The 27573-nt window shown below is 42.2% G+C and overlaps 1 protein-coding gene and 1 long non-coding RNA gene across 2 annotated transcripts in view; both read left to right on the top strand.

Moving 5' to 3' along the window:
• LOC106607643 (MAP/microtubule affinity-regulating kinase 3) overlaps window positions 1–27243 on the top strand; it is a 218468-nt gene extending 191225 nt beyond the window's left edge. The window contains exons 16-17 of the transcript XR_006770269.1: window positions 26720–26863; window positions 27029–27243. The gene's annotated coding sequence lies outside the window, so the exon portion shown is untranslated. The remainder of the gene's footprint in view (window positions 1–26719; window positions 26864–27028) is intronic.
• On the top strand, window positions 1913–3369 carry LOC106607902 (uncharacterized). The gene is made up of 3 exons (XR_001329327.2): window positions 1913–2259; window positions 2366–2498; window positions 2610–3369. It is a non-coding gene; the product is annotated as an uncharacterized lncRNA (long non-coding RNA).
• Window positions 27244–27573: the final 330 nt, after the last annotated feature.

Here is a 27573-nt window from a genome sequence, read left to right as displayed (position 1 = left end):
ATTCTAGTTACTGGGCAGGAGTAGTAACCAGATTAAATTGGGTACGTTTTTTATCTGGCCGTGCAAATTCTGCCCCCTAGCCCCAACAGGTTTTAAAGGAGAGTAAGAGCTGTTGTCACCGATGAAATAAGAGCCACCATCATAAAACATGTGATAAACCATGGTCTATCACTGAGAGATACTGGTGAAAGAGTCCAGCCTAATCTCAGACGGTCAACCGTGGCTTCCATTGTCCAGAATTGTCAACAAACCAACAGGTAAGTAATGGTTTTCACAAGGGCTTCTTCTATCATTACTGTTGCTATGTCCCACAGTAACTGTAGGCCACCAGTCCCAATGCAAATACATACAGTTGAAGTCGGAAGTTTACATACACCTTAGCCAAATACATTTAAACTCAGTTTTTTCTCAATTCCTGACATTTAATCCTAGTAAAAATGCCCTGTCTTAGGTCAGTTAGGATCACCACTTCATTTTAAGAATGTGAAATGTCAGAATAATAGTTGAGAGAATGATTTATTTCAGCTTTAATTTCTTTCATCACATTCGTAGTGGATCAGAACTTCACATACACTCAATTAGTATTTGGTAGCATTTCCTTTAAATTGTTTAACTTGGGTCAAACGTTTCAGGTAGACTTCCACATGCTTCCCACAATAAGTTGGGTGAATTTTGGCCCATTCCTCCTGACAGAGCTGGTGTAACTGAGTCAGGTTTCTAGGCCTCCTTGCTCGCATGCGCTTTTTCAGTTAAGCCCACAAATTTTCTATAGGCTTGAGGTCAGGGCTTTGTGATGGCCACTCCAATACCTTGACTTTGTTGTCCTTAAGTCATTTTGCCACAACTTTGGAAGTATGCTTGGGGTCAATGTCCATTTGGAAGACCCATTTGCGACCAAGCTTTAACTTCCTGACTGATGTTTTGAGATGTTGCTTCAATATATACAGATCATTTTACTTCCGCATGAAGCCATCTATTTTGTGAAGTGCACCAGTCCCTCCTGCAGCAAAGCACCCCCACAACATGATGCTGCCACCCCCGTGCTTCACGGTTGGGATGGTGTTCTTCGGCTTGCAAGCCTCCCCCTTTTTCCTCCAAACATAACAATGGTCATTATGGTCAAACAGTTCTATTTTTGTTTCATCAGACCAGAGGACATTTCTCCAAAAAGTACGATCTTTGTCCCCATGTGCAGTTGCAAACCATAGTCTGGCTTTTTTATGGCGGCTTTGGAGCAGTGGCTTCTTCCTTGCTGAGCAGCCTTTCAGGTTATGTCGATATAGGACTCGTTTTACTATGGATATAGATACTTTTGTACCAGTTTCCTCCAGCATCTCCACAAGGTATTTTGCTGCTGTTCTGGGATTGATTTGCACTTTTCACACCAAAGTAAGTTGATCTCTAGGAGACAGAATGTGTCTCCTTCCTGAGCGGTATGACGGCTGCGTGGTCCCATGGTGTTTATACTTGTGTACTATTGTTTGTACAGATGAATGTGGTACCTTCAGGCATTTCGAAATTGCTCCCAAGGATGAACCAGACTTGTGGAGGTCTACAATTTGTTTTCTGAGGTCTTGGCTGATTACTTTTGATTTTCCCATGATGTCAAGCAAAGAGGCACTTTGAAGGTAGGAAGGTAGTTTGAAGGTAGGCCTTGAATTATATCCACAGGTACACCTCCAATTGACTCAAATTATGTCAATTAGCCTATCAGAAGCTTCTAAAGCCATGATATCATTATCTGGAATTTTCCAAGCTGTTTAAAGGCTCAGTCAACTTAGTGTATGTAAATTCTGACCCACTGGAATTGTGACACAGTGAATTATAAGTGAAATAATCTGTCTGTAAACAGTTATTGGAAAAATTACTTGTGTCATGCACAAAGTAGATGTCCTAACCGACTTGCCAAAACTATAGTTTGTTGACAAGAAATTTGCGAAGTGGTTGAAAAAGGAGTTTTAATGACCACAACCTAAGTGTATGTAAACTTCCGACTTCAACTGTATGTTGTATTTTTGTTCCTCTAAAGGACGTAACGTCTTCCTCCCTCTTGGGGAAGAGGAAAGCTCCTCAGTGAAGACCAATAGCATTCCATTGTAGGATTGGTCATTGCTGACAATGCAATAAAACTGAGAGACCAGAATTGTAGAGGACAACCTGGTATTTCACAATGTGGAAAGTTTCAGCCTGACTACCATTGCTCCTTACCATTGAAAGGAATAGTGAGCGTGTCAAGGAACTTGGCACTAATACGTCCAGGTATGTCTATGTCTTGTTCTACAGTGACTTTTACACTATGCTACTCTACATGTAAACATGGGTTACAGTACATACAGTAGATCATACTGTGTTTGATTTCTTTCAGAGAGTCATGGAGTTGGAGGCTAATCAGACCCCACATGAAATCATTAATGTAGACGAGGCAGGGTTTAACCTGGCAAAAACAAGTTGGCGGGGAAGAAACGTCATTGGGAAAAGGACCACCGTTGATGTGCCAGGTCAGAGAGGAGCAAATATCACAATGTGTGCTGCAATCTCGAGTGCTGGTTTGGTCCTGCAGAAATGCCAGATTGATTCCTACAACACTGAGCTCCTTCTTTTGTTTTTAGATGACCTCCACAAACAACTCGCACCAGAAGCAGAAAGGGAACAGGTGGGAGGAAACAGGAGGACATTTGTGATTGCATGGGACAATGTAGCATTCCATCATTCACATGCAATCACAAACTGGTTTGCAGCCCATCCAAGAATGGTTTCCCTTTTCCTCCTCACCTACTCGCCTTTCTGCTTGGAGGTGGAAAGTGTATGATCATCGGCCACATGACCAAATGTACCTCCTGGATGCAATGGATGCCGGCTGCAGAGACATCTCAGCTGAAGACTGCCAGGGGTGGATAAGGCATGCCAAGCATTTCTATCGAAGGTGCATAGCGAGAGACGACATAAGATGTGATGTGGACGAGAACATGTGGCCAAATGCTGAAGATCGTATAGATTAGAACAGGACTGTGCGTTTTTGTGTTTTTTCCCCTTCTGTGCCTTTTTTACTGTAATTGTGTTTTATTTTTACACATTTGAAACCAAAGGCCATGTATATAGGATGTTTTGTTGATCACTGGCAGTAATTTCATGTTGCTAATAAAGCTTTTACTGCTGCAATTCTGTCACTTTGAATTTTTTTCTACTGTATATTCTATGAAGTAAAGATGACTCATTCACACAAAATGTAGAGTGGTTTACAGTAAAATGAAACTGAATTATAAAAAACTATGGATTTCATATTGTCTATTGTATGCAGGTAGAACTGAGAAGAATAAAAGATAAAAGTAACAAGTAATTAAAGAGCAGCAGTAAAAAATTAAAATATATACAGGGGGGTGCTGGTACGGAGTCAATGTGCGGGGGCACTGGTTAGTTGAGGTAGTATGTACATGTCGGTAGAGTTACTAAAGTGACTATGCATACATGACAAGAGAGTGCCAGTGGTGTGGAGAGTGGGGGGGGGCAATGCAAATAGTCTGGGTAGCAATTTGACTAGATGTTCAGGAGTCTTATGGCTTGGGGGTAGAAGCTGTTTAGAAGCATCTTGGACCTAGACTTGGTGCTCCGGTACCGCTTGCCGTGTGGTAGCAGAGAGAACAGTCTATGACTAGGGTGGCTGGAGTCTGACCATTTTTAGGGCCTTCCTTTGACACCGCCTTGTATAGAGGTCCTGTATGGCAGGAAGCTTGGCCCCAGTACATCGTTCACACTACCCTCTGTAGTGCCTTGCGGTCTGAGGCCAAGCAGTTGCCATAACAGGCATTGATGCAACCAGTCAGGATGCTCTCGATGGTGCAGCTGTACAACATTTTGAGGATCTGAGGACCCATGCCAAATCTTTTAAGTCTCCTGTGGGGGAATAGGTTTTTGTCGTGCCTGCTTCACGACTGTATTGGTGTGCTTGGACCATGTTCGTTTGTTGGTGATGTGGACACCAAGGAACTTGAAGCTCTCAACATGCTCCACTGCAGCCCCGTTGATGAGAATGGGGGCATGCTCGGTCCTCTTTTTCCTGTAGTCCACATTCATCTCCTTTGTCTTAATCACGTTGAGGGAGAGGTTGTTGTCCTGGCATCATATGGCCAGGTCTCTGACCTCCTCCCTATAGGCTGTCTCGTTGTTGTCGGTGATCATCATCGACACATTTAATGATGGTGTTGGAGTCGTGCAGTCATGAGTGAGCAGGGAGTACAGAGGGGGCTGAACACACACCCCTGAGGGGCCCCTGTGTTGAGGATCAGCATGGTGGATGTGTTGTTACCTACCCTTTCCACCTGGGGGAGGCCCGTCAGGATGTCCAGGATCAAGTTGCAGAGGGAGGTGTTTAGTCCCAGGGTCCTTAGCTTATTGATGAGCTTTGAGGGCACTATGGTGTTGAACGCTGAGCTGTAGTCAATGAATAGCATTCGCACCTAGGTATTCCTTTTGTCCAGGTGGGAAAGAGCAGTGTGGAGTGCAACAGAGATTCCATCATCTGTGGATCTTTTGGGGCGGTATGCAAATTGGAGTAGGTCTAGGGTTTCTGGGATTATGGTGTTTATGTGAGCCATGACCAGCCTTTCAAAGCACTTCATGGCTCCAGACGTTACCTTAGTGTTCTTGGGCACAGGCACTAAGGTGGTCTGCTTAAAACATGTTGGTATTGCAGACTCGGACATGGAGAGGTTGAAAATTTCAGTGAAGACACTTGCTAGTTGCTCAGCGCATGCTCGCAGTACACATCCTGGTAATCCGTCTGGCCCTGCGGCCTTGTGAATGTTGACCTGTATAAAGGTCTTACTCACATCGGCTGCGGAGAGTGTGTGGGGACGACGTCATTGATGCAGTTATTGATGAAACCAATGACAGACGTGGTGTACTCCTCAATGCCATTGGAGGAATCCCGGAACATATTCCTGTCTGTGCTAGAAAAACAGTCCTGTAGCTTAGCATCTGCTTCATCTGACAACTTTTTTATTGATCTTGTCACTGATGCTTCATGCTTTAATGTTTGCTTGTAAGCAGGCATCAGGAGAATGGAATTATGGTCAGATTTGCCAAATGGAGGGCGAGGGAGAGCTTTGTATGCGTCTCTGTGTGTGGAGTTTAGGTGTCCAGAGTTCTTTTCCCTCTGGTTTAACATGCTGATAGAAATTTGGTAAAACTGATTTAAGTTTCCCAAAGCTCATCAATAAATGTCCATTGTTTGTGAGGCTTTGTCTTCGGGTATATGAGGCTAATGTGGGTGTAGCGGAGTAACCCTCCACAGTAAACCTTGGGCTAACAAATAGCTATATAAAGGTTTGTTCGTGTGCATAGAAGGCCTAACCTCAGTTCAGCCTGTGGCCAACCTTGTTCTTTCCTCTTCCTCTTCCCCTGGGTAATCACCAGGGTGAATCCTGTTGACTTCCTGGAAACAGCTTAGTGACGCCACTCATTAGGACTATTTCACCACAGTGCTCTTGCGAGGAATTCCTGAAATAGCAGGTCCTCTACGGGTGAATGGTTGGTGGTTGGGGGTTGTGGGTGAGGCTATAGTAGGATCAACAGCCGTAGTAATCGCTGCTGCGGTTATGTGTGGAGGGAGAGATTAAGTGTGCACGCTCGTGGCAACTGCTCTTACAGCAGACTGGTCATTACCGCACCGGCCCAATCCCTTACATAATCAGCTTTTCCTTTTGTCCTCTCCTTTCATCTGCTTGTGTGGGTTCATTTCAAGCTCTCTCTCTCTCTCTGTCTGTCTATGTGTCAGTATGCATTTGTTAGTGAGTCTGATAAAGTCCCTGTGAAAGCAGAGCCAGACTCTATATTTTTGCTTCTGTTTTACCATTACTTCGTCCTGGTCAGGTTTTCATTGTAAAAGAGAATGTAAAAGAGAAGTGAAACCACAAGCCACAATTTGTGGATAAAATAGCGGCACGTAGCACATCAAAGGAGATAGAGAGTGTGTGTGTGCACATTTATGTGTGTGCATATGTGTGCTTGCACCCAATGATATCTCCAACTCTCTGTGTTTCGGTTCTTTAAAAATAACCACTTCCTGAAAATCCTCAGTGTCTTCACATCCAACAGTAACAATGTTATCACTTTCTTGGACTTTCTATCACTTTCAGCAATGTAATGCAGTTTATACCGTGGCCGTGCAACACTGACAGCAAGCAAGCAAGGCAAAGGTGCTGAGGTTTTGTAATGCAAGTCAAGTAAATGTCTTGTATCTGCGAACACTCATACAGTAGCAGCTACAATCATTTTGTACTCCATTCTTACTTGAGAAACAAGTGTTACACTCAAAATCTTTCACGTAGGTAATGCAATGATAGGAATTTGAGATTTTTGCGAAAGATCAAGCTACTTATGCTTATCTGAAGGATTCAACCCTGTGTCCCTTACACTCTCTCTCTCTCTCTCTCTCTCTCTCTCTCTCTCTCTCTCTCTCTCTCTCTCACTACACTTTCTGCCTGTGTTTGCAGACTCCTCAATGCACTTGGAAAAATGTGGGGCCTGAGAGTGGCAGACAGAAAGGGGCTATCGCAGAGAAGGGTATGGCCAGATGGAACTTACAGTAATGCTATTTCCTCTGTACCCATACTCTCAATCTATCTCAATAGTCCCTTCCCTCTCTGTCCCTTTTAAAACATTTTCTATTTCTATTTTTGCCCCCTCTCTCGATTTATGTTTCCCTTAATCATCTTTCTCTCTCGCCATCTCTCAATTTCTCTTTCTATTGCTATATTTTCCCACTCTTTGTGTCTCCTGTTCTTCTTTCTGTGTATTTCCTGTCTCTCAACCCCATTCTCTGTCTGTAGTGTCCATGTAGGCTGATGATTCAACCATATACGCATCAGCAACCACAGCTAATGAAGTCACTGAAACACTTAACAAAGAGTTGCAGTCTGTTTTGGAATGGTTGGCCAGTAATTAACTGGTCCTGAACATCTCTGAAACTAAGAGCATTCCCTAAGTTCTAGTCCTTGGCTGAGTCTGGTAATGAATGTTGCGGCTGTTGAACAAGTTGACGAGAATAAATTACTTTGTGTTACCTTAAACTGTCATGTTCAAAACATATATATTCAATGGTTGTAAAGATGGGGAGAGGTCTGTCCTTAATAAAGAGATGCTTTGCTTTTTTGACACCACACTCCAAAAAGCAAGTCGTACAGGCTCTAGTTTGTCTTACAGTGCATTCGGAAGGTAATCAGACCCTTTGACTTTTGCCACATTTTGTTACATTACAGCCTTATTCTAAAATGAATTAAACTGTTTTATTCCCTAATCAATCTACACACAATACCTCATAATGACAAAGCAAGAACAGGTTTTTTAGAAATTCATCAAATTAATTTTTCACATTTATAACTGAAATATCATTTACATTACATTTACATTTACGTCATTTAGCAGACGCTCTTATCCAGAGCGACTTACAAATTGGTGTATTCACCTTATGATATCCAGTGGAACAACCACTTTACAATAGTACATCTATATCTTTTTTTGGTGGGGGTGGGAAGGATTACTTTATCCTATGGCAGCGATTACAGCCTTAAATCTTCTTGGGTATGATGCAACAAACTTGGCAAACCTGTATTTGGGGTTTCTCCAATTCTTCTCTGCAGATCCTCTCAAGCTCTGTCAAATGGGGAGCATTGCTGCACAGCTATTTTCAGGTCTTTCCGGAGATATTTGATCGAGTTCAAAGTCCGGGCTCTGGCTGGACAACTCAAGGACATTCAGAGACTTGTCCTGAAACAAAACCTGCGTTGTCTTGGCTGTGTGCTTAGGGCCGTTGTCCTGTTGGAAGGTGAACCTTTGCCCAAGTCTGAGGTCCTGAGCACTCTGGAGCAGGTTTTCATCAAAGATCTCACTCTGTACTTTGCTCCGTTCATCTTTCCCTCAATCCTGACTAGTCTCCCAGTCCCTGCCCCTGAACAACATCCCCACAAGGTGATGCTGCCACCACCATGCTTCACTGTAGGGATGGTGTCAGGTTTCCCCAAGACATGATGCTTGGCATTCAGGCCAAAGAGTCCTTTACATGCCCTTTGGCAAACTCCAAGTGGGCTTTCATGTGCCTTTTACTGAGGAGTGGCTTCCGTCTGGCTACTCTATCATAAAGGCCTGTTTGGTGGAGTCCTGCAGAGATGGTTGTCTTTCTGGAAGGTTCTCCAATCTCTACAGAGTAACTCTGGAGCTCTGTCAGTGTGACCATTGGGTTCTTGGTCATCTCCCTGACCAAGGCCCTTCTCCCCCGATTGCTCAGTTTGGATGAGAGGCCAGCTCTAGGAAGAGTCTTGGTGGTTCCAAACTTCTTCAATTTAAGAATGATGGAGGCCACTGTGTTCTTGGGGTCCTTCAATGCTGCAGAAATGTTTTGGTACCCTTCCCCAACTCTTTGCCTCGACACAATCCTGTCTCGGAACTCTTCTTTCAAATCAAATCAAACTTTATTTTCCACATGCGCCGAATACAACAAGTGTAGACTTTACTGTGAAATGCTTACTTACAAGCCCTTAACCAACAGTGCAGTTCAAGAAGAAGAAAATATTTACCAAGTAGGCTAAAATAAAAAGTAATAATAAAAAGTTACACAATAAGAATAACAATAACAATGCATAGATAACAAACAAACAGCAAGTAGCAGCAGTGTACAAGAATGTAAATTGTCCAGGGGCGATTTTTATGAATTGTTCAGCAGTCTAATGGCTTTGGGGTAGAAGCTGTTGAGGAGCCTTTTGGTCCTAGACTTGGCGCTCTGGAACCGCTTGCCGTGCGGTAGCAGAGAAAACAGTCTATAACTTGGGTGACTGGAGTCTCTGACAATTTTATTGGCTTTCCTCTGACACCGCCTATTATATAGGTCCTGGATGGCAGGAAGCTTGGCCCCAGTGATGTACTGGGCCATTCGCATTAACCTCTGTAGTGCCTTACGGTCAGATGCCGAGCAGTTGCCATACCAGGCGGTGATGCAACCGGTCAGGATGCTCTCGAAGGTGCAGCTGTAGAACCTTTTGAGGGGGCCCATGTCAAATCTTTTCAGTCTCCTGAGGGGGAAAAGGTTTTGTTGTGCCCTCTTCACAACTGTCGTGGTATGTTTGGACCATGATAGTTCGTTGATGATGTGGACACCAGGGAACTTTAAACTATCGACCCGCTCCACTGCAGCCCCGTCAATGTTAATGGGGGACTGTTCGGGCCGCCTTTTCCTGTAGTCCACGATCAGCTCCTTTGTCCTGCTCACATTGAGTGAGAGGTTGTTTTCCCGGCACCACACTGCCAGTTATCTGACCTAATCACTATCTGATGATTTAGGCAGGTTATCTTCGCTTTCTTGGGCACAGGGACTATGGTGGTCTGCTTGAAACATGTCGGTATCACAGACTCGGTCAGGGAGAGGTTGAAAATGTCAGTGAAGACACTTGCTTTGAGTACACATCCTGGTAATCCGTCTGGCCCAGCGGCTTTGTGAATGCTGACCTGTTTAAAGATTTTGTTCACATCAGCTACCAAGAGCGTTATCACACAGTCATCCAGAACAGCTGGTGCTCTTGTGCATGCTTCAGTGTTGCTTGCCTCGAAGCAAGCATAAAAGGCATTTAGCTTGTCTGGTAGGCTCGCGTCACTGGGCAGCTCGCATCTGGGTTTCCCTTTGTAGTCTGTAATAGTTTTCAAGCCCTGCCACATCCGACGAGCGTCAGAGCCGGTGCAGTAGGATTCAATCTTAATACTATATTGACAGCCAGTTTGCGCTGTTCTGTGAAGGGAGTAGTACACAGTGTTGTACGAGATCTTCAGTTTCTTGGCAATTTCTCGCATGGAATAACCTTCATTTCTCAGAACAAGAACAGACTGACGAGTTTCAGAAAAAAGGTCTTTGTTTCTGCCCATTTTGAGCCGGTAATCTAACCCACAAATGCTGATGCTCCAGATACTCAACTGGTCTAAAGAAGACCAGTTTCATTGCTACTTTTTGGGGTTTTAGGCTGAGTTTCTGTACAGCACTTTGAGATATCAGCTGATGTACGAAGGGCTATATAAATAAATTTGATTTGATTTGATTTGACTTTAATCAGGACAACAGTTTTCAGCTGTGTTAACATAATTGCAAAAGGGTTTTCAGATGATCAATTAGCCTTTTAAAATGATAAACTTGGATTAGCTAACACAACATGCCATTGGAACACAGGAGTGATGTTTGCTGATAATGGGCCTCTGTACGCCTATGTACAGATGAAGTCGGAAGTTTACATACACTTAGGTTGGAGTCATTAAAACTCATTTTTCAACCACTCCACAAATTTATTTTTAACAAACTATAGTTTTGGCAAGTCAGTTAGGACATCTACTTTGTGCATGACACAAATAATTTTTCCAACAATTGTTTACAAACAGATTATTTCACTGTACCACAATTACAGTGGGTCAGAAGTTGACATACAAGAAGTTGACTGTGCCTTTAAACAGCTTGGAAAATTCCAGATATTCATGTCATGGCTTTAGAAGCTTCTGATATGCTAATGGACATAATTTGAGTCAATTGGAGGTGTACCTGTGGATGTATTTCAAGGCCTACCTTCAAACTCAGTGCATCTTTGCTTGACATCATGGGAAAATCAAAAGAAATCAGCCAAGACCTCAGAAAACAAATTGTAGACCTCCACAAGTCTGGTTCATCCTTGGGAGCAATTTCCAAACACCTGAAGGTACCACATTCATCTGTACAAACAATAGCATGCAAGTATAAACACCATGGGACCACGCAGCCATCATACCGCTCAGGAAGGAGACGCGTTCTGTCTCCTAGGGATGAACGTACTTTGGTGCGAAAAGTGCAAATCAATCCCAGAACAACAGCAAAGGACCTTGTGGAGATGCTGGAGGATACAGGTACAAAAGTATCTATATCCACAGTAAAACGTGTCCTATATCGACATAACCTGAAAGGCCGCTCAGCAAGGAAGAAGCCACTGCCCCAAAACCGCCATAAAAAAGCCAGACTACGGTTTGCAACTGCACATGGGGACAAAGATCGTAATTTTTGGAGAAATGTCCTCTGGTCTGATGAAACAAAAATAGAACTGTTTGGCCATAATGACCATCGTTATGTTTGGAGGAAAAAGGGGGAGGCTTGAAAGCCCGAAGAACACCATCCCAACCGTGAAGCACGGGGGTGGCAGCATCATGTTGTGGGGGTGCTTTGCTGCAGGGGGGACTGGTGCACTTCACAAAATAGATGGCTTCATGAGGAAGGGGAAATTATGTAGATATATTGAAGCAACATCTCAAGACATCAGTCAGGAAGTTACAGCTTGGTCACAAATGGGTCTTCCAAATGGACAATGACCCCAAGCATACTTCCAAAGTTGTGGCAAAATGACTTAAGGACAACAAAGTCAAGGTATTGGAGTGGCCATCACAAAGCCATGACCTCAATCCTATAGAAAATTTGTGGACAGAACTGAAAAAGCATGTGCGAGCAAGGAGGCCTACAAACCTGACTCAGTTACACCAGTTCTGTCAGGAGTAATGGGCCAAAATTCACCCAACTTATTGTGGGAAGCATGTGGAAGTCTACCTGAAACGTTTGACCCAAGTTAAACAATTTAAAGGAAATGCTACCAAATACTAATTGAGTGTATGTGAAGTTCTGATCCACTACGAATGTGATGAAAGAAATTAAAGCTGAAATAAATCATTCTCTCAACTATTATTCTGACATTTCACATTCTTAAAATGAAGTGGTGATCCTAACTGACCTAAGACAGGGAATTTTTACTAGTATTAAATGTCAGGAATTGTGAAAAACTGAGTTTAAATGTATTTGGCTAAGGTGTATGTAAACTTCCGACTTCAACTGTAGATGTTCCATTAAAAAATCTGCCGTTTCTAGCTACAATAGTAATTTACAACATTAACAATGTCTACACTGTATTTCTGATCAATTTTATGTTATTTTAATGGACAAAAATGATGCTTTTATTTAAAAAACAAGGACATTTCTAAGTGACCCCAAACTTTTGAACGGTAGTGTATGTATATAGACAGGTGTGTGCCTTGTCAAGTCAATTGAATTTACCACAGGTGGACTCAAGGATTATCAATGGAAACAGGATGCTTCTGAGCTAAATTTCGAGACTCATAGCAAAGGGTCTGAATACTTATGTAAAAGGTATTTCTGTTATTCATTTGTTATGTTAGGTTTTCGCTTTGTCATTATGTGGTATTGTGTGTAGATTGTAAAATGAATTAAAGATTTTTTTTTCTCATCAATGAGGCTGTAACATAACAAAATGTGGAAAAAGTCAAGGGTTCTGAATACTTTCTGAATGCACTGTATATACAAGAGAAGCTAATACAGTACACATCTATCATTCCACTAGCTCAGAGTGGCTTTAAACCTGGCTAGGAGGCTATATCAATATTAATCAAACCTTGTAGGACTGTTTGAACCTGAGACCGGCAGAAACAGTTTTTATCTCAGCCGGGAGTATGTTCCACTCTACCACTGCCGTATATAAAAATGTGTTCTGGCCGGTACGGCTCTTGAATCGACATGGCACAAAATCTGTGGCACTGTCTCTCATGGCGTTGGAATGAGAATCCCTAACAGTAGTAAGGGATGGATAAAAATGTACAGAAGGGTTTTCTGGAGGAAAATGGGGGAGGGTCATGTTTTTTCAAATTCAGTCAAGGGTCGGGTTTAGTATTTTTTTTTAATCTAGTCCAGGAGAGGGTCAGTTAATTTGTAATTGATACAATTTCTATATTTCTCAGTGTTTTAGTTAGTTGCTTATCAGGCTATACTGTATATATCGATGTGTGCTCGATGCCGCCACTCATCTCTGATTTTCCGCTGAGCGCACAAGATCAAGTATGCCTATAGGCTATTTAGTGTGGTCTCAATCAAATGATCCATAGCCTAAAGACTACGAAGTGCATGCTCAGAGAAGCACAGAGAAATGTTATATTTCTAAGTTAGCTGCTGGGATAGTGTAAATACAACTAGGCTGCATTACACACTGCAATGGATATTCTAACCCAAAGCTCCTGCCTGCTCTGTTCTTGCTGATCAAAAACGTTTGTTTTTGATCAGTAAGTGCTTTGTAATTGCTTGATAAGTAATTGCTGTGCTAGGCCTATGGTGGCAGTTCAGGAGTCAAAGGCATCTTCTGAATATTTGTTGATTATCTTGTGCATGGACTAGCCTATAGCCTATGTTTTGTTCAATTTGAGAGTTATGTATTTAGACTTAATGACCTCACAATAAGCCAGATTCATGCTGAAAGTAGGGAAATTCAAATAGGTATAATTCATTTCAACCATCTTCATTTTAAGTCGACTAGACTAACAATAAGAGGGCTTTGTGCTGGAGCGTATTTCTTTATTTAAGGAAAAAGAGGTAGGCCTACCCATTTCACAGACGAAATTAGGCTATAGGCTGCTATATCGATAGATTTGTCTGTCAGTTCCTCCACCCACCACACACACTCTTTAAATAACAGTCCCTCACTGGCAGGGAGTTAGGCTAAGTTACAACCAAGACTCAAATTAAAACCAAGACTCAAATTAAGGGTGTATGCTTTATGCTAGAAACAAGCTGTGAAATACCAGGAAAAGACATAACTCCGATGCATATGGGGATATCATTGGCATTCAGAGGCTGAGCTACAACCTTCTATAGCCGAGGAGACAAAAAAATTGACTTTGCTTGGGAGGTAATCTAATTCTGTCACTATCAATTGATTAAGCTATTCACTTTATGTACAGTGGAAGATGTTTAAACCCAGACAGGCAAACACTGATGACCTTCTTTCATTGGGTAAAGCCACAGAAGAAGAGTAGCCAGCGGTTAAATGTCACGCTGGTATAAAGGATTTGAGACAGGCACAGGAATACACAAGGGTTTTTTAATACACCCAAAACAAACACGTATACAAAAACACTGAGCTGTACCCAAACAAAAGAGCGAGGGTTAACCTTGTTGAACGCCACGAGACGATACCCGTGATACACAATATATATATATATATATATATATAGCACGCAGCATAACAGCTGCACCAATGCATAGGTACTCACACCACCAATGGACATGGGAACAATAACCGACAAAGACAGAGGGAACAGCGGGAACATATATACCATACTAATCAGGGGAAATGGGAACCAGGTGTGTGTAATCAGACAAGACAGTCCGGGGTTGATGATAATGAATCCCGTTCAATGAAGCCTAGAAAGGCGGTGACGTAGACCTCCAGAACTGGTGAACAGAATGAGCATCAGTACGGGGGGATCCGTGACATTAAAGTTTATATTTTTCTGCGTTGGTAGGCCTACTCTGTCTGGGGGTGGAAAGGTAGTCCTAACTTTTGAAAGTGCCATGCTCAGATTCCTAATGACGTCTCAGATTTAATTGTTTGCAAACAGGAACAGTTTCTTTGCAAACAAGTAATTTGAGTGGTATTAAAAAAATATTCTCCTAATATGTAAATGACATAGATTTGCATGCCATTTTTATAACAGGCTGTTTTTGTCTCGTACCTACAAATACGATGATAGATTCATGCAATGCTTTTACTATAAAAAAAAGCCCAGGAGGCCGGCCGTTTCTGAGATACTGGAACCGGCGTGCCTGGCGGCGACAATCATACCACGTTCAAAGTTGCTTAGGTCACTCGTTTTGCATATTCTAACTTGAACAGTAACTGAATGCCTGTCTGCCTGCTTTATATAGCAAGCCACTGCCATGTGTACCTAATAAATGCTTTTGTTTAATTCATGTTATGTACAGTGCCTTTAGAAAGTATTCATACCCCTTGACCTATTCCACATTTTGTTGCGTTACAGCCTGAATTCAAAATGGATTAAATTGATTTTATTCTCACCCATCTACACACAATAGCCCATTGTGACAAAGTGAAAATATGTTTTTAGAAATGTTTGCACATTTGAACTACAAAAATATCTCATTTACATAAATATTCACACCTCTTTTCTCTGGCACTCCAAATTAAGCTCACGTGTATCTAATTTCCTTTGATCATCCTTGAGACATCACTACAACTTGATTGGAGTCCACCTGTGGCCAATTCAATTGTTTGGACAAGATTGAGAAAGAAACACCTGTCTATATGAGGTCCCAAAGGTGACAGTGCATGTCAGAGCAGAAACTATACCTTGAAGTTCAAAGAACTGTCCATAGATATCCAAATTGTGATTGTTTTATACCCTTCCCCACATACACGGAGTGTACAAAACTTTAGGAACACCTTCTTAATATTGATTTGTACCTCCTTTTGCCTCCAGAACAGCCTCAATTTTGGTGGGTATGCACTACAAGGTGTCGAAAGCCTCCTACAGGGATGCTGGCTCATGTTGACTTCAATGCTTCCCACAGTTGTGTCAAGTTGGCTGGATGCACAGGAGGTTGGTGGCACCTTAATTGGGGAGGACGGGCTCATAGTAACGGCTGGAGCAGAATAGGCGGGATGGTATCAAAATACATCAAACACATGGTTTCCATTTGTTTGATGCTAATCCATTTGCTCCGTTTCAACCATTATTATGAGCCATCCTCACCTCAGCAGCCTCCACTGGCAGGATGTCCTTTGGGTGGTGGACCTTTCTTGGGAAACTGTTTAGTGTGAAAAACCCAGCAGCGTTGCAGTTCTTGACACACTCAAACCGGTGCACCTGGCACCTACTACCATACCCCGTTCAAAGGCACTTAAATCTTTTGTCTTGCCCATTCACCCAAAATACCGCCGGCGGAGAAGAGGTACTCGGAGTGGACTTCTAGTCCGACTCAGGAGGCGCTCACACCACCCACCACTTCCCAGTATATTACTCACTAATGTTCAGTCTCTGGATAATAAAGTTGACAAGCTCAGAGTGAGGATTCCCTTCCACAGAAACATCAGGGATTGTAACATACTCTGTTTCACGGAAACATGGCTCTCTCGGAATACACTGTCTGAGTCCGTACAGCCAGTTGGGTTGTCAGTTCATTGCACAGACAGGAATAAATATCTAAAGAAGGGCAGGGATGTATGTTTTATGATGAACTACTCATGGTGTGAATGTGATAAAATACAGAAACTCAAGTCCTTTTGTTCACCCAACCTAGAATACCTCACAATCAAATGCAGACCATATTACCTCCCAAGAGAATTCTCTTCGGTTATAGTCATAGCAGTGTATATTCCCCATCAAGCCGATACCACAACAACCCTCAAAGAACTTCACTGGACTTTATGCAAACTGGAAACCACATATCCTGAGGCTGCATTTATTGCAGCTGGGGATTTTAAGGATTTTGGAAATTCTCCCAAGACCCAATTTCCATATCGTGACCCGTAATTTGGGAACCGCTTGGTTAGAGGGGCAATAGAGCACTGAGTAGGCCTAACAGGGTATTAGCGACCTGATGGTCTTTAGTGAGTTGGGTACTACCAACACATGTCCAGAGTGCAGAAAAGGAGATTACCTAAGTCATGTGGAATTTGACAGCGGTCATGACCCATGACTACTGGTATGGTGGTAATACGGTCACTGCAACAGCCGTAAGCATCATAACCTTTTACACACAGATGGTTGAAAATATCTCTGGATTCGTGCTTCACTTTCTAGGTGCAGCCGTCTGGGTCAGCGGTTACAGCGTTGAGTCTTCTTGGGTATGATGCTACAAACTTGCCACACTTATTTTTGGGGAGTTCCTTCCATTCTTCTCTGTAGATACTCTCAAGCTCTGTCAGGAGCATTTCTGCACAGCTATTTTCAAGTTTCTCCAGAGATGTTTGATTGGGTTCAAGTCCGGGCTCTGGCTGGGCCACTCAAGAACATTCATTGACTTGTCCTGAAGCCACTCCTGCGTTGTCTTGGCTGTGTGCTTAGGGTCGTTGTCCTGTTGGAAGGTGAAACTTCGCCCCAGTCTGAGGTCCTGACACTCCGGAGCAAGTTTTCATCAAGGATCTCTCTGTACTCTGCTCCGTTCATCTTTCCCTCAATCTTGACTAATATCCAAGTCCCTGCATCGGGACAAACATTCCCACAACATGATGCTGCCACCACCATGTGCTGCGACCACCATGCTTCACCGTATCGATGGTGCCAGGTTTCCTCCAGACATGATGCTTGGCATTCAGGCCAAAGTTGGTTTTTATCAGACTAGAGAATCTTGCCTTTTTCAATCAGAACTTCAATAATATTCAAGGCGGACGATTGCATTGTCTTATAAAACGTTTCGGAAAGAAAGGGTCCCCACACGCATGCGCGTCATAGTAGACATGGCCATCCGCCTGTGACCTAGTTTACAGCCTTCTCGTTCGGTCAGTTTTTACAGGAGAACACTCAAACCACTTTGTAAAGACTGTTGACATCTAGTGGAAGCCTTGGGAAGTGAAAAATGAATCCTAACTCACTGTGTGTTTCAATGGCAAAGGCTTGAAGTGATTCCACACATCAGATTTCCACTTAATGTTAGGATTTGTCTCAGGGTTTTGACTGCCATATGAGTTCTGTTATACTCACAGACACCATTCAAACAGTTTTAGAAACTTTAGAGTGTTTTCTATCCAAATCTACTAATTATATGCATATTCTCGTTTCTGGGCAAGAGTATTAAACAGTTTAAATCGGGTACGTTTTTTATCCAGCCGTGCAAATACTGCCCCCTATCCCCAACAGGATTTATTAAACTGTATGAATATATACAGTATATATAATGTAATCTGAAATGTGTAAAAGACAATTGCTGATATTTTAAACATACTGTACTTTATATGCTCTATTGTTGTATGGGGGAAATGGAAAATATTTTGTCATCTCTGCTTTGCCTAGCCTCATTGAATGAAAAGTACTTCTTATAGCCCAACTATTGTCTTTCTTTTACAATTTAAACACATTTAGCAGAGACAATGTAATTGTTGTGGTAATCTTAGGCAAACCATCTTCATTACCACAGTGGAACCTCCAAGTGCCACTCAGACCTGCTGGGGAAAAAGTATCTGGCATTGAACTTGGTGGTAGTAGTTGTGTGTATGTTTTAAGCTAAGGATCTCATCCTCTCCTGCTAACAGACATTTCCCCAACTAGATCACAAGGGTTGGATTTGCACTAAACAATGTCATGTCAGCACAAGGCATGTACAAAATCTAGTATAATGATTAGCCTCGTACATTGTCTACTGGTATCATTTTTAAATTTAGAACATATGTAAACAATATGTGAGTTAATAAGATAGTTATTCTCTACTTCAGATGCACAATGTCAAGGGGTGCATTGCAAATGCCCATAAGGCTAATGTCATCATACTGTAGAGCAATGGTTCTCAACTACGGTCCCCGAGTACACCTAACAGTACAGTTTTATTGTAGCCCCGACAAACACCCCTGATTCAACTTGTCAACTAATCATCAGGCCCTCAATGAGTTGAATCAGGTATGTTTGTCCGGGGCTACAACAAAAATGTGTGCTGTACTCAAGAACTGGAGTTGAGAACCACTGCTGTATGCCTATGGCTGCATTGGCATTGCCTGTCATTATCAGCTGTAAAATGGGCTCACATGGTTGATATCCTAAAGAAATTGTGACAATCAAATAAAACTAATTGGAGAGCTTATGACTGAACAAAAAGATAATGTTCATTTGAGAATGCAACACAGAAACACAGACAAATTAGTGTGAGCGGACCAAGTATTTTTAGGTTTCTCTAAAGCGGAAAGGTAGAATAAACGAGTCGGGAGCAGGTTTTCTTACATTGGGAAGAGGAAACAAAGATATCCATTTGAAGTCAGCAAGTTTAAGAGATACTGTATATGGACAAATGTTCTTTGTCCATTTTAATACATGCTCATCACTCCTACATCCAACTTCATACTACCACTTATCGAGTGGTGTAAAGTACTTAAGTCGTTTTTTGGGGTATCTGTACTTTACTATTTATATTTTTAACTACTTTTACTTTTACTCCACTACATTCCTAAAGAAAATAATGTACATTTTACTTCTTACATTTTTCCTGAAACCCAAAAGTATTCATTACATTTTGAATGCTTAGCAGGGCAAGAAAATGGTCTAATTCATGCACTTATCAAGAGAACATCCCTGGTCATCCCTACTGCCTCTGATCTGGCAGACTCACTGAACACAAATGCTTCGTTTGAATGTTTAACTGTGCCCCTGGCTATGCGTAAATAAAAAAAACCTGTCGTCTGGTTTGCTTAATATAAAACATTTTAAATGATTTATACTTTTACTTTTCATACTTAAGTACATTTAAAACCAAATACTTTTAGACTTTTACTCAAGTAGTGTTTTACTAACTTTTACTTGAGTCATTTTTTAAGGTAACTTTACTTTTACTCAAGTATGAGAATGTGATACTTTTTCCACCACTGCACTTATCCTCCTACTGGCATCATGTCTTGTGCTGCAAAAGTGAGTATCATTTCTAAAATAAATGTCACTGCACAAAAATGTTGTATCCCTAATTTGTGAGTTGTGTGTTGGTGGTTCTACCACAGGGTAAGTGGTGTGTCAAGTGCGTAGCCAAGGGCCACAGGTTGGAACTAGATGTATTAAGGATCCCCCTGCTAGTAGCCTCTCCACTACCAAAACCCTTGCAGTGACTCCTCATGGCAACACATGGTAACTGGCTATCATGACAACATAATCCAGGCAGAATCAGGAACTCCCCAGGGCATTTGTCTAGGCCCATTACTTAACCTCTATGGGCTAGGTGGGACGCTTGCATCCCACCTACTCAACAGCCAGTTGAATCCTGTGGCGCGTTATTCAAATACCTTAGAAATGCTATTACTTCAATTTTTCAAAAATATGACTATTTTACACCATTTTAAAGATAAGACTCTCGTTAATCTAACCACACTGTCCGATTTCATAAAGGCTTTACAACGAAAGCAAAACATTAGATTATGTCAGCAGAGTACCCAGCCAGAAATAATCAGACACCCATTTTTCAAGCTAGCATATAATGTCACATAAACCCAAACCACAGCTAAATGTAGCACTAACCTTTGATGATCTTCATCAGATGACAACCCTAGGACATTATGTTATACAATACATGCATGTTTTGTTCAATCAAGTTCATATTTATATCAAAAACCAGCTTTTTACATTAGCATGTGACTAGCATGTGACTAGCATTCCCACCGAACACTGCCGGTGAATTTACTAAATTACTCACGATAAACGTTCACAAAAAGCATAACAATTATTTTAAGAATTATAGATACAGAACTCCTCTATGCACTCGATATGTCCGATTTTAAAATAGCTTTTCGGTGAAAGCACATTTTGCAATATTCTCAGTAGATAGCCCGGCATCACAGGGCTAGCTATTTAGACACCCAGCAAGTTTAGCACTCATCAAAGTCAGATTTACTATAAGAAAAATGTTATTACCTTTGTTGTCTTCGTCAGAATGCACTCCCAGGACTTCTACTTCAATAACAAATGTTGGTTTGGTCCAAAATAATCCATCGTTATATCCAAATAGCGGCGTTTTGTTCGTGCGTTCAAGACACTATCCTAAAGGGTAAATAAGGGTGGCGAGCATGGCGCAATTCGTGCCAAAAAAATTCTAAATATTCCATTACCGTACTTGGAAGCATGTCAACCGCTGTTTAAAATCAATTTTTATGCCATTTTTCTCATAAAAAAGCGATAATATTCCGACCGGGAATCTGCGTTTAGGTAAACAGACAAAGGAAAAGAAAGCATTCGGTCGACGCAGGCACGCGCCTAAGCCCATAGTACTCTGAGTGGCCACTTGCCAAAAGCGATAAAGTGTTTCAGCCAGAGCCTGCCTCGATATCGTTCAGCTTTTTCCCGGGCTCTGAGAGCCTATGGAAGACGTAGGAAGTGTCACGTTATTGCACAGATCCTGAGTCTTCAATAAAAAGAGCCAAGATGAAACACTACTTCTCAGACAGGCCACTTCCTGCTTGAAATCTTCTCAGGTTTTGGCCTGCCATATGAGTTCTGTTATACTCACAGACACCATTCAAACAGTTTTAGAAACTTTAGGGTGTTTTCTATCCAAAGCCAATAATTATATGCATATTCTAGTTACTGGGCAGGAGTAGTAACCAGATTAAATCGGGTACGTTTTTTATCCGGCTGTGTCAATACTGCCCCCTAGCCCTAACAGGTAAAAAAAATCTTTACTAATGACATACCACTGGCTTTGAGGAATGCCAGAGTGTATATGTATGCAGATGACTCAATACTATACATGTCAGCTACTACAGAGACTGAAATGAATGCAACACTTAAAGAGTTGCACTTAGTTTCAGAATGGGTGGCAAGGAATAAGATAGTCCTAAATATTTCTAAAACTAAAAGCATTGTATTTGGGACAAATCATTGACCAAACCCTAAAACTCAACTAAATCTTGTAAAAATAATTTGGAAATTTAGGTGACTAAACTGCTTGGAGTTACCCTGGTTTGTAAACTGTCATATTGATACAACAGTAGCTAAGATGGAGAGAAGTATGTCCATGATAAGGCGCTGCTCTACCTACTTGATAGCACTGTCAACCAACGCAGGTCCTACAGGCCCTAGTTTTGTCGCACCTGGACTACTGTTCAGTCGTGTGGTCAGATGCCACAAAAAAGGACTTAGGAAAATTGCAATTTGGTTCAGAGCTAATATTAATAAGATGCATGTCAATCTCTCCTAGCTCAAAGTGGAGGAGAGATTGACTTCATCACTCCTTGTATTTATGAGAGGTATTGCCATGTTGAATGCACCGAGCTGTCTGTTTGAATTACTGGCGCACAGCTCAGACACCCATGCATACCCCACAAGACATGTCACAAGAGGTCTCTTCACAGTCCCCAAGATCAGAACAGACTATGGAAGGTGCACAGTACTAAATAGAGCCATGACTACATGGAACTCTATACCATATCAAGTAACTCATGCAAGCAGTAAATTTAGATTTAAAAAACAGATAAAAAAAACACCTTCTGGAACAACGGGGACTGTGAAGCAACACAAAAATAGGCACAGACACATGCATACACACACATACACACACGATAGCATACGCACTATACACACACGTACATATGGATTTTGTACTGTATATACAGTATGTGGTAGTGGTGAAGTAGGGGCCTGAGGGCACACAGTCTGTGAATGTATTGTAATGTTTTTAAAATTGTATAAACTGCCTTAATTTTGCTGGACACCAGGAAGACCCCATGGCAGAAGCTAATGGGGATCCATAATAAATACAAATACAAATGACTCAGGCTAAACTGCTTACGATCTTCCAGCAGCATTGGGCCACAGAGGTATAATGTGCATGCCCACTGACAAGTAGACACACCCAACCACTGCCCCAGCTATGGGTTAACAACCAGTTAAAGAGCTCCAGCATCAATGGGTGGAGTAGGACCCTGAGCTAAAATGGCCAAAAGGAAATGTCAGGAGGATCTATGCCCCCTGATCTACTCTGAATCTCCAGGACTTTACAAGTTTTTGTAAAACTATCCTTAATAAACTATCCTTATACCCATTGATATGCCTGGTTATATCCATTCATATATCCATTGATATGCCTGGTTTCTATCATTTATTATTAATAGAAATGCATCATGTAGGTAATTAGACTCCTTAAAGAGTAGGGTTATTGTAAGTACATGCTACATGTATTTCTAAAGGAAAATATGTATCTGCAAATAAGCATGACCCCATGGTTAATAAATACAATGTCATATCTAAGGTCTAGACTGGATTGTATCAATAATAATAAGGTGGGGTGTAGATAAAGCAATATAGCTTAGATATAAGGGTGGGTTGTGTGAGAAATTGGGCTTAGGTGCAAGTTTGCTGCCAAGATAATGTGTGGCAATAAACGACTGTTTTGTTAATTTACAATGACATGCTATTCAGAAAATGTTGCCCTGCAACTACATTTTTGTTTTAATCTATTTTAATCTGTCGGGAGGAAGATGCTTCTTCCCTTAAGAGGGTTTATAGCAAGATAGAGGAAGTGGTTCTTGCAACTGACTCCCTTCCACTAGTGGTGCCCTCTGTGCAGCATCTGACCAGGCTCCACCAGCAGGTTCTGAAGGACTCAATTTACTGTGCTGTATGAAGAGATGAGTGATCTCTGACCTCACTGACTGCCACACTGAAAGCAGTGTGTAGGTCACACTGTAATATTTAGCTGATAGTCCTTGCACATCCAATAGGACATTACACACACGTTTACCAGCATTACAGACAATGACTATAGAAAGTACTTTACTTTTCTACTTGTGGAACATAAGGCAGCAATAAGCCCTTGCCATGCCTGATGGTTCTTGGCAATTTTTCCAGCTTATCCCGAAGACAGGTCCATGGTCTTCAATCACAGGAGGTTGGTGGCACCTTAATTGGGGAGTACGCTCTTGTGATAATGGCTGGAGCGGAATAAGTGGAATGGTATCAAATACATTAAACACATGGTTTCCAGCCGTTATTATGAGCCGTCCTCCCCTCAGCAGCCTCCACTGTCTTCAATCCTTTGTGGTTGAATCAGAGCTAAGGATTGAAGTTTAAAGGACATCGAAACCATGTTGTTATGACTAATTTGTTAAAGGCCAGTTGAAAGTAGAGTCAACAATATATTTAATTCAGAAATCAGATCATACAGGCATAGCATTACTTACATTTATAACTGTCACACCAGTCTTCGCTCCTGTCCAGCTCAGGCGTTCGGCGTCGCCGGCCTTCCAGCTGCTGCAGAACCTACTGCTGGCAAACGCCCTTCACTCATCAAACCCAGACTTGTCTTGTCATCATTACACACACCTGGTTCCAATCCCCACTCTATCACTGTATGTATATACACTCACTCTGCCATTTGTCTTTGTCGGTCATTGTAAATATTACTTGTTTTCCTGAGAGGAGTCTCCTACTATTTCCTGAGTACTTTATATTTTGCACTTTGGGTTCGCCCTGTGCCTTTTTGTTTCTGAAGATATATTTAAAGCACAACAGCATTTGGGTTTCGTCCCGCTTTGCTCTATGGTGCTTAAATAAATTCAGTAGTTCTAAACCTGCGACTGCCTCCTCCTCTCTACACCCCTGACAGAATGACCAACCCAAGAAAACAGGAAGCAGCAGGACATCCCGACCTCTCCGCTGTAGGAGCGAAGCTCCGCTACCACAACTCGTGCCTGGAGCGCCTTGGAACTGCCATGGACGAGGTGCTCCGGGCCGTACGCCAACTGCAGGCTTCACCACCACCTTCCCAGCTCCCCGCGGTTGTTCCAGCCACCATCTACATCACCTGGTCCGATCTTCCCCTCCCCGAGCGGTTTGACGGCACCCCAGCTCATCGTAGGGGGTTTCTCCTGCAGTGTGACCTCCACCTGGCCCGTCATGCCGGGACGGCCTCCGAGAGGCTCAAGGTGGCCTTGGTGATCTTGGTGCTGGCAGGCCGGGCTCTTTTCAGTTTGCTGCAGCTAGCGACTGGAACGAGCTGCAACAAACACTCAAACTGGACAGTTTTATCTCAATTTCTTCATTCAAAGACTCAATCATGGACACTCTTACTGACAGTTGTGGCTGCTTTGCGTGATGTATTGTTGTCTCTACCTTCTTGCCCTCTGTGCTGTTGTCTGTGCCCAATAATATTTGTACAATATGTTGTGCTGCTGTCATGTGTTGCTACCATGCTGTGTTGTCATGTGTTGCTGCCAAGCTATGTTGTCTTAGGTCTCTCTATATGTAGTGTTGTGTCTATTGTCATGATGTGTTTTGTCCTATATTTTTAATCCCAGACCATGTCCCCGCAGGAGGCCTTTTGGTTTTTGGTAGGCTGTCATTGTAATTAAGATTTTGTTCTTAACTGACTTGCCTAGTTAAATAAAGTTTAAATAAAATACAATAAATTAGCTGGTGACATTTTAAGTTATCCAATCAGGAGAAACTCTTCGCCACAGTCAGAGCAGCTGTAAGGCTTCTCTTCTCTGTGTATATGTTGGTGTGATTTTAAGTGGGCTCTGTTGAAACTCTCCCCAGAGTCAAAGCAGGCTGTTATTGTAAATAAGAATTTGTTCTTAACTGACTTGCCTAGTTAAATAAAGTTTAAATAAAATACATTAAATTAGCTGGTGACATTTTAAGTTATCCAATCAGGAGAAACTCTTCGCCACAGTCAGAGCAGCTGTAAGGCTTCTCTTCTCTGTGTATATGTTGGTGTGATTTTAAGTGGGCTCTGTTGAAACTCTCCCCAGAGTCAAAGCAGGAGAAAGGCTTTTCTCCAGTGTGCACTCTGATTAATTGTCCGAGCCCTTGATATTTTGAGGCACGTTCTACGGTCAGAGCAGGAATATGGATTCTCTTTATTTATATATACATTACCAGTCAAATGTTTGGACACACCTCATTCCAGGGTTTTGCTTTAGTTTGACTATTTTGTAGAATAATAGTGAAGACATCAAAACTATGAAATAACACATATAGAATCAAGTAACCAAAAAAGTGTTTGAGATTTTTTTTTTTTCAGGGAGATATTTGCAATTATGTTAGCACAGCTGAAAACTGTTCTGATTACAGAAGCAATTAAACTGGCCTTCTTTAGACTAGTTGAGTATCTGGAGCATCAGCATTTCTGGGTTTGATTACAGGCTCAAAATGGCCAGAAACAAAGACCTTTTTTCTGAAACTCGTCAGTCTAATCTTGTTCTGAGAAATGAAGGCTATTCCATGCAAGAAACTGAAGATCTTGTACAACGCTGTGTACTACTCCCTTCACAGAATAGAGCAAACTGGCTCTAACCAGAATAGAAAGAGGAGTGGGAGGCCCCGGTGCACAACTGATCAAGAGGACAAGTATATTGGAGTGTCTAGTTTAAGAAACAGACGCCTCAACTGGCAGCTTCATTAAATAGTACCCGCAAAACACCAGTCTCAACATAAATTGGTAGAGTTGCAAAGAAAAAGTCTGGCCAATAAAATTGAAATATTAAGAAGGGCAAAAGAACAGACACTGGACAGAGGAACTCTGCCTAGAAGGCCAGCATCCCGGAGTCGCCTCTTCACTGTTGACGTCAACAGCCAGCCCAATTTGAGCCTTTTGCCTATATGTTTCCAATCCAAAATGACTAACTGGACTTAATCAATCAACATAATAGTGATGACAGATGTGAGTCAATTTGCATAGACCTGCATGATGCAAACATGCATAAAACAAGCTCAGCCCTGTGAGTTCTATTGTCTATCAGTTGTTGTCTCTGTGTCTGGGTCGAGAGAACCCTCTACCCCCGGGGCCAGGAGTTTTTCTTCTCCGTTTTCTAAAACCATGTGACCTGATTAGGAAAAACTTGTCCCATCATAGCCCTTATAAAACCTTTTTACTGATGAATCACTGTCATACCTTATACGGTCCAACGTTTTCCTGGTTAGGTTAACAGATAATGAAAAACTCTGGGCCCCAGTGGGTAAAAATGGCCCCCTCACACTGGGACCTATGGTGCCACCAGTCTACTTGCAGTTGTCAGATATCATCAGGTATGTAGATGAGCAGGGCTTTATTCAGGAAAGTTTCTTGGGCTAGTTCGATGTGTCAAGTGGGCGAGATGCGCAGTCTGTGTTTAACTTCATGGAGAAACTTGTTGTTCAAACCTACGATGGCACAGCTGTAATGGAATGTATCTGCTATTTATATTTACAGGAAAGTTCCCTCCTATTCCCTGATTGAGAGGTGATGACAGCTGCACTCCACTACCATTGTCAACTCTCTCCTGACATGAACTGAAGCCACGTCTCATATGCCCGCTCATCCACTGGCACATTTAATGTTTCCTCTCCAAGCACTGTGAGTACCCCTATCAATTTTCTCTCATTACAGTATGTAGAGTCAATCACATACACAATCACATTATTACAGATCAATGATTTCCCTCCTTGCTTAAACTAACTCATTCTGAGCTCATTTGTCTAACTGTGTAGTGTGTTGTATTATTGTTATTTGTCTTCCCAGTCAAATCCTGTCCTGCACTGAAGTCAAGCCTCTGAGCACCTCAACTCAAGCCTCATTCAATCACTGATCCCTTCCCAAAACGGTGTATGTAGCCCTTTCATTTACATTTACATTTACATTTACGTCATTTAGCAGACGCTCTTATCCAGAGCGACTTACAAATTGGTGCATTCACCTTATGATATCCAGTGGAACAACCACTTTACAATAGTACATCTATATCTTTTTGGGGGGAGGGTGGGGGGGTTTAGAAGGATTACTTAATCCTATCCCAGGTATTCCTTAAAGAGGTGGGGTTTCAGGTGTCTCCGGAAGGTGGTGATTGACTCCGCTGTCCTGGCGTCGTGAGGGAGCTTGTTCCACCATTGGGGTGCCAGAGCAGCGAACAGTTTTGACTGGGCTGAGCGGGAACTGTGCTTCCGCAGAGGTACGGAGGCGAGCAGGCCAGAGGTGGATGAACGCAGTGCCCTTCTTTGGGTGTAGGGACTGATCAGAGCCTGAAGGTACGGAGGTGCCGTTCCCCTCACAGCTCCGTAGGCAAGCAC

Source organism: Salmo salar, chromosome ssa06, assembly GCF_905237065.1.
Source record: "Salmo salar chromosome ssa06, Ssal_v3.1, whole genome shotgun sequence".
Taxonomy (NCBI): Eukaryota; Metazoa; Chordata; class Actinopteri; order Salmoniformes; family Salmonidae; genus Salmo; species Salmo salar.
Note: the sequence above shows the minus strand (reverse complement) of the source record. Positions and strands in the feature narration are given on the sequence as shown.